The 12606-nt window shown below is 40.7% G+C and overlaps 1 protein-coding gene across 2 annotated transcripts in view; it reads left to right on the top strand.

Moving 5' to 3' along the window:
* The first annotated feature begins 758 nt into the window (after positions 1-758).
* The window catches only part of PAK5 (p21 (RAC1) activated kinase 5), a 286511-nt gene continuing 274663 nt past the window's right edge, over positions 759-12606 (top strand). The window contains exons 1-2 of one of the 2 annotated variants that reach the window (XM_008995745.5): positions 759-971; positions 8766-8895. The gene's annotated coding sequence lies outside the window, so the exon portion shown is untranslated. The remainder of the gene's footprint in view (positions 972-8765; positions 8896-12606) is intronic. The other variant, XM_002747354.5, reaches the window with a different exon arrangement.

Below are 12606 nucleotides of genomic sequence, written 5' to 3'. Positions count from 1 at the left end.
ACTTACTAGCTAAGTGAGCATGAAAAGGTCCAGGAATCCTTTCTCCTCTGCGCCTTAAATTCTAAATCAGACAGCAGCCAAGGAGAAGGTGGGTGGTCAGATCCTAGCCCCACGAAGACTCCTTCCAGGGAAGGCTCGGCAACGCCAAACTGGAGGAGTCTCTGTGAACACCAGAGACCACTGCTGGGCTGGTGGATTGAAGCATGGCCACTCAGAGGTCACAGATAAGGGGTTCTCTAGATCCTTGCTACTCGGAGTGGTGAGAGGGCCAGCATCAGCTTCACCTGGGAGGTTGTTAGGCTTGCAGAATCTCAGGACCCAGCCAATTGAATCTGAATCTGTATTTTAATTCACAGGCACATTAAAGTTTGAGACGCACCGGTCCAGGTGGTGGCAAAGAGGCCAGCCCACTGTTCTGCTTCTCAGCCCCTCCTCCTCCCTACCTCTGCTAGTCTCTTAAGCAAAGCTCAAACCTGCAATGGTCCTGAACAAAATTTCTGCAAACCCCTAGAGTGTGGGGAGAGGGCGTGCAGGAGATGCCCCCGCTGCGGACAGCAGGGAGTAAGCGCAATTAGATTGGTCGCTTGCTCCAGTTCCCGGCTCCAGCACCCGGAGTGTAGACACGCCCCCCGACCCTCCCCCTCACCTCTACCCGCGGCAGCCGCTACTGCCTGCCTCCCGCCGGCTGCCAGGAAAACCCGGAGCAGCTGCGTGCGCTCATGGACAGTCCTCCGAGGGGAGAAGCTAGGCAGCTGGGCATGCTCAGAAGCTGGGGGAGGTTTGGGTGGAGAGTAGAAAGCTGTGGCTCTGCCTCCCACCCCCTCCCTCTGGCCCCCGCCCCCCTTGCCCCTACCCAGCCCGTAGTAGTTCCCCAGCGGGCTCCCGGGGAGACCGGGAACATGGCGCTGGGAGCGATGTAGCAGCTGAGGAGAGGCTGAGGCACCGCCGCTTCGCTGACAGCCGGCCACCAGGTAGGCAGGCGCGCCTGGTGGGGCTGCCTGGGTGGGTGTCCGCGCAAGGAGGGGCGCCTGCGGGGATGCGCGCCGCTGGTACCCGGAGCATCTCGCTTTGCCGGGAGATGATTCGAAGACCTCTGTGACAGCGCGATCATGCATCTCCTAGGAGATGCAAAGGCTAGGGACCTGCCGCCTGAAGGGTAGCTATCGGGACCGCCCACCCCCAACCCATGCGCTACTATCCAGCCTGGGATTTCTACGGGTCGAATAAAGGATAGTTCCATTTTGCTGGGCGGGAGGGTGTGGGGGAGAACCCCGAATTCCAGCCCTGAGAGCGCGCTAGTACCCCGAACCGCTCGCAAGCCCAGCATCAGTTCTTTGTGTGTATACAGCCGCGCACGCCCTGGGGGTGCCACGGTGCTGCTTTTCCCGAGGAGTGTTGGACATATTGCAAGGGCAGGATTCCGTATGGTTTTTGTCTTTTGGCAGGTGTGGACTGGAGGATGCAATAACTGAGCCTTTATGGGGCTGTGTTTTCCTTTGTTATTTGCCTGTGTGCGTGTGTGAGTGTGTGCACGCGCGTGGTGGGTTGTAATGGAGAGAGAAAGAGAACTTCTGCTTGTGGGCACCCTCGTGGGCAGGGCGTGGAAGAGGATTTCAGTTCTAAACTCTTGTCAAAATTGTGTGCCATGCCAGCCTCCTAGAGGGTAAACTTGAGAAGTCCAAGGATCATCACAGCTCAGTTTGGAGGATAAGTGTGATCGCCTTTCTTGACACCATGTGTGTATATGGAGCTTTCAACTCCATGTATGAGTTAATTTGTCAACATTAGATATCAATTAAAGGAACCTGAAGCACTGAGGCTATTTATGGTAGCCTTTTTAAGGCCAGAATAATAAAGAAAAATAAAAGTTGGCACAAAGCCAGAGGAAAGTGTCATTGTTAATAGCTGATGACAGCTTGAAAGACTGAACACACTTTTAGGGAAATCAGGAAACCTGGAATTCTACAGAGTTCTACCAAGACATAGCCACAGGGTCTTAGGTAACTCACAAAATCTCTTATGCAACCACTTCTCTTCTGGGACTTGGAGGCTAAAGACACTCTTTCTCTTATGTGATGCAGAGGGACTAGATGCTTTTTAGAAGTCCCTCCTACACTAGAATTCTATGAAATTGACACCTTATAATAATAGCTGTGCTACCTTAGATTTGTATATCTGTTATGTTTAACAGCACAGCACCTCAACGTTGGGGAGAAAGGTCACCATGTTAGTTAGGGAGAAAGGTAAATTTAAAGCATGCATTTATTTTTTGCTTTATAATCTAAAGGATGGGCATCTTGGAATATGAAGTTTGGAGACAGTTTCCTCTACACTCACGCTATTTTTATAGTTTTGTTAGGTGGCGAGAATGAGTCAGTATCATCAAAACGAAGTGGGGAATACATAAGGAAAATGCATTTAAGTAAATGCAAGCCAGAAATGTCCAATCTGATGATAATACCTTGACTTGGAATACATAAGTGCAAGGCAGATGCACTGCTAAATGGAAGCCATAGAAGCCAATGGCAAGTTCATTGGTAATATTGGCCTTAGACTAAAAATCTGTGTTCTTCTGTGAATAGGTAGATATTGTACTAGGTCTTTGCAGCTTTTTATTTTCTTAAAAAATGTGAGTTTTAATTGCAAGCATTGAAAATCTAGTCTGGCAGTGCCTCTCCACTCTGTCAGGGCTTGTCAAAATGCTGTAGGTATAGGAGGTAGGTGCTTGAACTCTGATTCTGCTATGGTTAGCTTTGTGATTCTGGGAAAATTACTTAACTTTCCTAAGCCTTAGTTTCCTCACTTACGAAACAGTTCTAGGAGTAGTAAGACCTGCCAAGATAAGTAGATACATAGATTACTCATGATTTAAACCACCAAGAAAATGGTGGTGACCATTCTGAGTATAAGGGAAACGGATATTTACTGAATGTATACTCTGTGCCCTATATGATGATTCAGGTTAAAACATGTGATTTCACCTAAATTTCCCAACTGTTTTAGTTTCCTGGGGCTATTATAACAAGTTATAAGGCACCAAAAACTGGGTGCCTTAAAAACACAGAAATTTATTCTCTCGTGATTCTGGGGGCTAGAGGTTCAAAATCAAGGTGTTGTCAAGGCGATACTCCCTCCAAAACCTCTAAGGGAGGATCCCTGCTTGCCTTTTCCAGCTTCTGGTAGCCCTAGGCATTCCCTGGCTTGTGGCAGCATAACTCCAATCTCTGTCTCTGTCTTCCCCTGGCATGTTCCTATCTCTGTCCCTATGTCCAAATTTCCCTCTTCTTATACAGACGTCATTCATTTTGGATTAGGACCCATTCCTTATTCAGTATGACCTCATATTAATCAGATTTCATTTGCAAAGGCCTGATTTCTAAATGTCATATTCACAGGTTCTGGATGGGCATGAATTCTTAGGAGACATTCTTCAGCCCAGTATACCAACATCCCCATGAAACTGTGTTTAATGACAACATTAATGTTATGTCAGCATAAGAGCAGGAGGTAAAGACAGAGTAGCATGGGTTCAGGAGAGACTTTAAGGATTATTTAAGCCAACTCATCTATGTGAGGCTTTATATACCCAGCCATGGTAGGGAAGAGGGTTCAAAGGTACCTCACTTGTGCATGTCACTTACCTGGGTGATCAAGAGCCAAGACAAACCAGGACCTGGCTCTTCTGCAGGTATCTCAAACATACTCTCTCCTCAACTAATTTGTTGATGTTGGCTTCCATCCTTTTTGCTACCCTTCCAAACCAATGCAAAACAAACAAAATGCAGTAAACAGTAATAGCAACAAAGATAAGCTAACAAATTTCTAGTCCTTCTTAACCTGGTAAATGACACCACTGTCCATGGAGTTTCTTTAACCAGAAACCCAAGAATCACCTTTGATGCCATTTTCTATATAGATCTCTAAATACATCTTGATAGTTTCTTTCTATCCCCACCGCCACCACTATCAAACTTTAAGTTATCATCTCTTACCTGGACCACTAGTCTAACTTCCTAACAAGACCCCTGATTCCTTGCCTGGCTCTTCTAATACTTCATCCAGAGCAGATAGGATAATGTCAGTTCCCTACATAAAATACCACCCATACACCTGGGACAGATTCCAGAGACTCCTAGAGCCTTTGGTACTTGGCCAACCTCATCTTGTGCGTCTCTTCCTCTTGCTGCTGTCACACTGACCCTGTGTGTTTCTGGAACATCCCCAACCACTTCCCTCTATATTTTACCAGCCTGGGTCATACTTGTCCCTTGGGCTTCCCTGACCTCTCTTCCCCACCAGCCCAACTCTCTCATCATCCTTTTACTTTTGTTCCACAGCACTTACCTCAGTTTATAATTGCCTGTTTATTTCTTTGGCCATGTCTGTAAGCTCTATAATGGCCATTTATTTTATGTCTTTTATGCAGAAGATTCTCAATAAACATTTGGCGAAGGAATGAACACTCTGCCTCCTAGTATTTTCCTGTGCCAACTTAAAGATCTGATTTTTAGAAGGTTTTTTTTCTCTAAGCTAGTATAGAAAGAGCAATTTAGAACCTTATTCTGACTTCAAAAGGGGAGTATTCTTGGCTTTAACAAATGCATCTTTTAAGAACTGGTTTAGGCTAGGAGTTAAGAATTGAACCAAAATATTTTTTTGGCAACTGAGATTTTTGTAAAAATACATCCATTTGTCAAAAAATATTCTGCAAATAGTTATTACATGTGTATGTTTTCCATGCTAGGCTCTTGGAAGACAATGGTGAACTAGACTTTCAGTCCTCTGGAAATTAATAGTAAACAATAAATCACAATCATTATGTATAATAATAAATAAATAATACACTTAATTATTTGTTGAGCTTCTATTTTATGCCAGTATCTCTTCAGTTCTTGTATGTAATCATCACTATAGCCCCCAATCTTTCCCGGTAACACAGAACCCTACACTTACTAGGAGCACAACAAATATTTTGTGAATTAATAATTTGTTGGTACTATTGTCTGGATCTTTTGATATAGGAAATGTATGCTTATCTGGGGAAAAAGATATCTGCTTATATATAGAAGAGCATGCAATTGCTTTCTCAGTATATTTAGGTGGGCCCTGTTTTATTTTAAAAATCATCCTGGCCATTATCTCCAGAGTTGAATCAGGAGACAAATTTCTTTTTATATGGCACCAAGTTCCTGGTGTGTTTCTGTCAAAATTCTGAATTGTTTTATTGTTTAATTTGTCCTGTTATCTAAGTGAGAAATGACTTAATGTCTCTCATTCAGAGCCTTTTTTGTAGTTTTGAATAGTAAGACTGAGTGCCCAAGGGAAATGAATGTAGTTCAACAGAGGAGCACATGTTACGTTTTAGATTTCCAAGGTGGCTCAGTTTCAGATCTTTATATTAGTATCATAAAAAGGTGATTGTTAAAAATAAGTAGTAAAATAGCATTTAATGCCTATGCTTAAGTAAAGCTTTTCAATAAGTAACCAAAAATTAGACGGTGTGTCTTGAGTTTGTTTAAAAGTGATTGATATACAATTGGATTAATTAAAACCTAAAGGAACTAGTAAGAAATTTCAGGAAGGTTGTTGGTTATAAAATACATGTTCAAAAATCGATGGCCACCCCAAATGCCAGTGTTTTACTAACTAAAAAGTAGGATGGAAGTGATTCTATTCATGAAGTCATAAAAATATAACTTGAGTAGGAAAAATAAGAAATGTACGTAAAATAGTTGGGAAAAATAAGAAATATATAAAAGCCTTTGTAGAAAGCTATACAATTTTACTCAAACCAATAAACTGAGAAAAAAACAACTGAAAGACATACCTTATGCTTTGGTAGAAAGATGAATATTATGAAATGGTTATTTTTCCCAGATCAATTATATAGTTTTATTACATTGGGATTTGGGAGAACCTTACAAAATGAGTCTAACACCCATCTGGAAGAATCACTATATAAAAATAAAAGAAAACTTTTCAAAAGAATAGTAGTGGTGGCAGGGGAGGTGAGAGGTGGTGGTAAGATGGGAGGTAGTGGTCAATACCGGTGGTGTGGGGAGTGGAGTTCTGGGGATGGTGGAGGTGGGGGAATTTTGATGGTAGAGAAGAATACATGAAGATGCTGGGATGAGGTGTTATGGGTGGGGGTGGTGGGTGGTAGATGTGGGTGAAGGTAGGTAGATGGTAGCTATAGTGGTAATGAGTGCCATTGTTGAAATAAAAATAAATTTGATCATTGAACGGTAATTATTATAGCAATGTAGTACTGGTGTAAGAATCAATTAATATCTCAGTGGAATAGAAGAGCTTGGAAACAGATTTAGGTCATTGTTAGAAACAGAAATATGACGGAGAAAGTATTATGAAACAGTGAGGAGTATTTGACAAAAACGTCATGGAAATAGGCTAAGTGTATAGAAAACATTCAACTAAGAACCTCTGTTTACATGACCTTCCAAACGAAATTCCACATAAATTGATAAGTTTATATGCAAGGCATAAAACAAAGCTAGAATAAAATATTTAATTTTAGGGGAAGTACTTTTAAAATATAAAATCAATGGGAAGAATCACAAAGCAAAACATAGATTTGAATATATTTTAAACTTTCATATGCAGAAATGCATGTATTTTAAAGCAGAACAGAATCATGGAAAATAATATTGACACCAAACATGACATGATAGTTCACAGTAGCCCTGAGGAACTCTTGCAAATCAGCGAGTAAACATTAGCACCCCAATAGAATTGTCCAAATATATGAATAAATAATTCAAAAGGAAGAAATAAAAGACCAATGCACATGTTTAATGTTATTGCTATTAATCCCAGAAATGCAAATACAAATGAAAATGAAGTGCCATGTTTTATGTATTAAATAAGTAAAAAATACAAAAAATAAACTCAATACTGGCAAGGATGCAGTGAGAAGGACAATCTCTTTCATTACTTGTGGTGGGAGGGTTACATAATACAACCTTCCTACAGAAAAGTTTAAAAATACTTGTCAAAAGGTCTGTCAGGCGCAGTGGCTCATGCCTGTAATACCAGCACTTTGGGAGGCCAAGGCAGGCGGATCACTTGAGGCCAGGAATTTGAGACCACCCTGGCCAACATGGCAAAACCCCATCTCTCCTAAAATACAAAAAAATTGCTGGGTGAGGTGGCACACTCCTGTGATCCCAACTTCTTGGGAGGCTAAGGCAGGAGAATCACTTGAACCTGGGAGGTGGAGGTTGCAGTGAGCCGAGATTGTGTCACTGTGATCCAGCCTCAGTGACAGAGTAAGATTCTGTCGCAAAAAAAAAAAAAAAATTGTCAAAAGCTTTTAAAAGCCCAAATTAATTGACATACCATTTCTCTTGCTTTTTATTTTATGTTTGTCTTTGCTAAGGCAGTAGATACAGGCAAAATTGTGTATTATAATATATTTCATAGTAATAAAAATTAAAAACAACCTGTATAACTAGAACTTGAGAGTTCGTTAAAGACGTTTAAGATCCTAAGATAACAGACTTTTATATAGCTATTAAAATTAATCATTTTGAAGATTATATAATGACATGAAACAACCTTCACAATTTTAAGTGGAAAAAAACAAAATGCACTACTACATATATTGTATCGTTAATGTGTGTTTTGTGAAATGAAAACATGATGCAGGTATATAAAAGAAGAACAAAATTAAAAAGTTAGGCAATCTCTGGGTGGTAGAAATATGGATGTCTTTTATTTTGCTACACTTTTCCAAATTTAAAAAAATGTAGTAGGTGGGCACAGTTGCTCACACCTGTAATCTCACCACTTTGGGAGGTTGAGGCAGGTGGATCACCTGAGCTCAGGAGCCCAACACCAGCCTGAGCAACATGGCAAAACCCCATAATTACAAAAAATAAAAAAGTTAGCTGGGCATGGTGGTGCACGACTGTAATTCCAGCTACTCAGGAGGCTGAGGTGGGAGGGATGTCTGAACCCATGAGCCGTAGGTTGCAGTGAGCCAAGATTGCGCCACTGGGCAACAGCGGTAGGCCCTGCCTTGAAAAAGAAATTAATCATTAATGTGTTCTTTTATGAATCAGAAAAAAAAACTGGCTATTTTGTAAATAAGCAGTGATATACATTTAGGTTGTAATTATTCATTTATGTAACAAACATTCATTGATTATCTCTTGCGTCAGGGGCTCTGCCATGTGTATCAGCAATGACTCCTAGATTGCATGCAAATGAAATAAACTCTGCCTAATTCCAGCAAAAGGAATTTACTAGAAGGATATTAGGAAGCTAAAAGAATTTCCAGAAATGTGGTGGGGGGAAGATGGAGAATCTCCCAAAACACACATACACACACACACACACACCCCAAAACAGCATGGAAGCAGATGAAGCTTTTAGCTCCAGGTCTAGATATCAGGCACTTGAGAAATAGGTCCCAGCCAAGAATTACTTGTTCAGAGCTTGACCACAGTCCACTGGCTGTTATGCTTGGGACAAAGTGGACCACAGTCCACTTTGTAGAAGTGGCGTACCTTGATTAGCAGTCCCACTACCCCTTTCCAATGAAAGAAACCCAAGAGACATGATGGGTGCTAAAAACCAAAACCAAACCAAGCCAAACATAAAAAGACAACAGAAATGCCCATTATCTTAGCAGGGTTGAATACCAGCCATCCCTCTCTCCCGCTCCAAAGGAAACATCTGCTATGACATGAGAGTTTAACTTAAGGTTCATGGAATAACGTTCACTGTGATGTGCATCATTAAAGGTGCAGTGTGGGTACCCCACAAAGAAGATACTTTTTGGAGCCAGAAGTGACGTGTCAGGAAGAGTGTGGCTTTTCAGCTTGATCCTCATATACCAGCAGGAATTTTGAAAGGAAGGTCCCATTTTCTCAGGTAAGAGAAAACCCTAGAAAGGGATAATCTGAAAAAAAAAAAAAACAGTGTAGCAGAAGCAAAAGGTATAGTTTGGAAATAGATCAGGTACCAAACACAGGTCTAGCCTTCTTTTCTGAATTATCTTATATTCATCAAGCCTAATGGTCATGTTTCAGGTTAGTTCACCATGAATACAAGGCTCTTGGTTCAATTAACTTTGGTTAATAACTGAAGTTATTATTAATCAAATATTAAAAGATCATGCTTAGATTAGTGTGTATTCTTACTGCAGTTCTCACCATCAATAGGAAATGTCTGTGGTTGTCCAGGTAACTTAACAATCATGTTGTTGCTTTTATAAACTCTTTATAAACTTTTCTGTGAAGAAAGATGACTTGTAAGTGGAAGGGGAAGAAAAGGTAATTGTTCTTCACTTGCACTAAAAACAGGACAGAGAAAATAATCTTAAATTAGCAAGAGAGGTCCCTGCCCTGCTCACTGCTTAGTAAAGGGCTCTGCTACTCTGCACTTCAACTTCTCAGCACCTGGAGAGCCCTGCTCTTCTGCAGCAATCAAAGAGCCCATGCACTCCCTAGAGCCCCTTGCTTCCTTCTGAGTCTAGCTCTGCATAGCTGGGACCTTGGAATTTACTTCTCATGTCTCCTGGACCCAATGGGGGCTGAAAAAAAGACTGGTTGGTGGGAGGTTAGGTGGAGCTTGGACTTGTGGACTGTAGTCTCAACACGGGTGCTGGAGGCCATGGTAAAAAGAGAAAGGGATGGGGAGCGGGGCAAAGACTGGGTCTTCTTGCTTTGCCATGTTCTGGAATTCAAGTATTCTAAATTTAAACCTGGCTTCTAGGTTGTTGTAAAGGCATATTTATCAAGCCAGGAAGACATAGCACATTTAAATTAACATTTTTAGCTTGATTTACAGTATTTATATATTGAGATCTGTAACATGTGGAACTCCTTTCATACTCTTGTTTCTCAAATGTTAGGATCAGGCCTGCTCAGGTAACTGCTTTAAAAAAATAACACTCAGTTGTTGAGACACACACACATAATTAGCTAATCATGCAATGGCAATGTAGATTATAAGAAAAATAGATTACACCTTTGTGATTATAGCTAACATATTGATTGAACAAGATGTGTTAAGCCCACATCCAAGTATTTTATCTATGTATATTAATTAGTCTTCATAAGAGCACTGTAAAATAAGTCACTCAAGGCAAATATCATGCAGCTAGATAGAGGCAGGAAGCCTTGGATGGTCTGAATCCAAAGGCCATAAACACTGTGGTATACAGCACTTCAATGGATAAGAAAAGTTTTGTTTGGAATCCTTGAACCTTACATAATTCAAAAGTCACTGGATGAATCAGTCCACTTTGACTCTCCAATACTCTCAAATCCTCAGATTCAGCATTTCTGTTCTTGTAGATTTCCTCATAAAAAGGGAGAGTAAATGCATTGACTGCCTTGCTGTGTTGGGTATTATGATTAGCCGAATGTTCCGAAACAAAAATCAATATTTGGTTGCTTGTATAAGAAGAAGACTTAACTTACATTTTTAAACAGATGTTCAGTTGTGGGATTTCCTTTGCTAATTTTCAGTGGAATTGCCATTGTGTCATTGATGATTAAGGTAAATTGGCCATGAGGAGTACCTTGGTTTCTCTAAAGCACTTGGTTCACGGCCCTGCTACTCTTTCATTGCCCTATTGTCCAAATGAACCAAGAAGACTTTCTGGTTCCAATCAATAGTGGTTCCATCATTCTTTCGATAGCAACTTACATAACGGGGGAAGGAAAGGAGGAAGGGAGGGAAGGTGAGAGAGAGAAAAGAGAGAGAGAGAAACTCCCACATTTGGTTCCAAATAAAAGCTCTCTGATAGACACAACAGTTATTAGCTTCAATTAAAATTCAAGGCTGGAATACTATTCACGAATTTATTTAGCTATTTTCTAGAGGGAACTTCACGTGTTTGCTTCTAATGGTCACTGTAATCATGCAAATGGTGTTTGTATAATACTGATTTCTTAGCTAATTGTTTTTAACGATCAGCTGTGTGGCCCTTATTTTATAGCTACATCAGTTTACCGACCCAGGAAGTGAACTTGGAAGAGCAGAAAATTTACACTTATTTGTTTTAAAAAAAGATTATTCCTCTAAAGTAGGAACAGTTGCTATGTGGGTATGATCTAACCTCTAAAAATAAAAACACTGATGGACAAGGGGGATTTTAAAAAATTTTACAGAAACAACTTAGGGTTTTTCTCATCTGGTGGTTTTTAAGACAATGTTCTTTCTGAGGCAGGAGAATCACTTGAACCAGGGAGGTGAAGGTTGCCGTGAGCTGAGATCGCACCACTGCACTCCAGCCTGGGTGACAAAGCAAGACTGTGTCTCAAAATGAATCAGTGCATGAATGAATGCATGAATAAATAGCAACCTAAAAAACCTTTTTCGCATGTGCCCTGCCCTGTCTCCACTGCCACTCCCCTTTGTGTCTCTCAATTAGATCTTGTATCAGCCTCCTGTCTGTCCTCTTTCCTTTCTACCCCCAAAATGATTTTCTGTTATCTGAGTATTACCCCTTCATTGAAAACTTCCTATCTAGCTACAACCTTCCCCCACACCCCTCAAAATCCTCCCACATGGTTCTGATTGTTCCTCTCAGTCATCACAATGTGTGTGTGTGTGTGTGTGTATAAACTTAACTCCAGGCAAGAGTTCTTCTTGCACTAAACTGGGAACTCTTCTTAAGAAGGCATCTTGTTGCTGCATCTTCATATCCCTAGCACCTGGCTTTACACCAGCACATGTCAGGTCTTTAATAAATATCTATGGATGAATGGATATTACCCAGGCTCAAAAATTTGAATACAAATGCAAAAGGGTGGTACCATGATTTAAAAGGTCACTCAAGGCAAAATATCATGTGGTTAGATAGAGTCAAGAAGCAGAGTCAAACCCCATACCATCTGAATCCAAGGCCATCGACGCTGTGGTAGATAGCAACTCAGTGGATAAGAAAAGTTCTGTTTGGAATCCTACACAAAAATTGGCTGATCTAAAATAATCTAATCAAAAAGTATCTATTTTTTTTAAAACACACAAATGAATTTCACACTAATATTAGTTTTCTATTTTCTATCAATAAAAAAGAGGTAGAGAGAAAGATTAAACCCCCTACCTGATTCTGGTTGGAGAAAGACAAAAATTCCAATATTGAATATGGGTATAAGGTAGAGATTCTAAACACATGGAGAAGAGAGAAAGCAATGAAGCAAACTATAAGCTGAGAGCCGGCTTTCCAACAATAGAATAAATAAACTGAGCTTCTTAAAAACATTGAGAATAATTATTTGATTGCTAGATGCAGCTTAACACCTACTGCTCTATTGTCCCAAGCCTGGTATGAATACGCCTAATTGGTGGTATGATTTCTGCTCAAACATGACTTGATTTATATAGTGAAGGCTGGGGTTTTGTTCAGTTTTGCCCAAGTCTTTGGCACCAATGTTTCCATAGGAACAGATGCACTATAAAATGAAGAAGAAATCGCAAAGTTTGGGAGAGAAATCAGTCAAAGTGAGTGATCCAAGCAAGGGGTTCCCCAGGGTGAGTCCCAAGGGCTTTTCAGGCTTCTGGTCAGATATATTTATGACAGAATCCCCAGAGATAGAAGATTCTAGGATGATAAATGCCAGTGATTTTTTT

This window comes from Callithrix jacchus, chromosome 5 (genome assembly GCF_049354715.1).
Source record: "Callithrix jacchus isolate 240 chromosome 5, calJac240_pri, whole genome shotgun sequence".
In the NCBI taxonomy this organism is placed as follows: domain Eukaryota; kingdom Metazoa; phylum Chordata; class Mammalia; order Primates; family Cebidae; genus Callithrix; species Callithrix jacchus.
Note: the sequence above shows the minus strand (reverse complement) of the source record. Positions and strands in the feature narration are given on the sequence as shown.